This window comes from Octopus bimaculoides, chromosome 15 (assembly GCF_001194135.2).
Source record: "Octopus bimaculoides isolate UCB-OBI-ISO-001 chromosome 15, ASM119413v2, whole genome shotgun sequence".
In the NCBI taxonomy this organism is placed as follows: Eukaryota; Metazoa; Mollusca; class Cephalopoda; order Octopoda; family Octopodidae; genus Octopus; species Octopus bimaculoides.
In genome coordinates this window covers 8,900,884-8,902,204 of record NC_068995.1, presented here as the reverse complement: position 1 = coordinate 8,902,204, position 1,321 = coordinate 8,900,884, and positions in this window count along the sequence as shown.

Sequence of the window (1,321 nt, the reverse complement as noted above, 5' to 3'; positions counted from 1 at the left end):
TATATATATATATATATATCACATAAACATAAATATTGTTTAATGGTACCATTACGAACAACAGTGCTGTCGCTAGTATATTACGGATGAATACAATTCACTGCAATATAAAACCATAACTTACTAGAGTCATCTAGTTTTAGACAACTGAACTTATTGACTAAATACATGTATGCAAGCACATCCATATTAAGCAAACGCACAAACACGTACACAAGCAACTATACATACATAAACGCAAGCGTCTATCTATATTTCCTATTTTTCTATCTATCTATCGATCTATCTGTTCACTGACAAAACTTCGTGCTGCACGAAATTTTGTCATGACCGGGTCGCGGGTTCTAGATTTGGGTAAAAGAAAATACAGAAGGATCAGTTAATTATGACCTCATTAAATATATACCCCCTCTCAGATACACACACTTATTGCAGCGGACCTTCAAGTTTTCTAAGCCCTGTAAAGAATCTCGGAAGGTCGGATTACCAGCCAGGCTTTATATATATATATGTCTGTGTGCGCGCGCGCGCGCGCGCGTGTGTGTGTGTGTGTGTGTGTCTGTGTGTGTGTGTGCCAAAAGATACTTATGTAAATAAAGTCAAATTACTACTACTAATAATAATATTACTACTACCACTACTACTATTGCTGCTGCTGCTGCTACTACGACTACTACTACTACTGCTGCAGCTGCTGCTGCTATTCCTACTACTACTACTACTACTACTACTACTACTACTACTACTACTACTACTACTACTACTACTACCACTACTACTATCGCCACCACTATTAGTAGCAGTAGATACATCAAATGCTTACAAGCCACGCCGAAGTCTTAAAGTCCCTGTCTGCTTTATATCTAACGGAAGGACAAATCTATAAACACTGTCCTGCTTAGTAATAAACTGACTTGATGGGCACGTGTGGAATGGATTTTAGGAATATGTCTATTCATCAATGAATTTCTGACCTGCACCTGAACAAAACGCACGCCACCATCCCCAACACAACCACCTTCATTAGAACCATCTCCAGCGTCAACTATACCACCGCCATCACTACTAGCACCATCTAATACTACTACATCCAGCACCCCCCAGCTGTCACCATGGACACCACCACCACTGCAAACATCGCCACTACCACCGATACCGGCAACAACACCAACAGGAAGACAAAGACCTCGATCACCTGCTCCACCACCGCAACCAACAACAACAACAACAATAAAAACACAACACCACCACAACCATAAATACCATAGCCACCGCCGCCACCACCACCACCACCATCATTACAAGGACAACCACGACTACT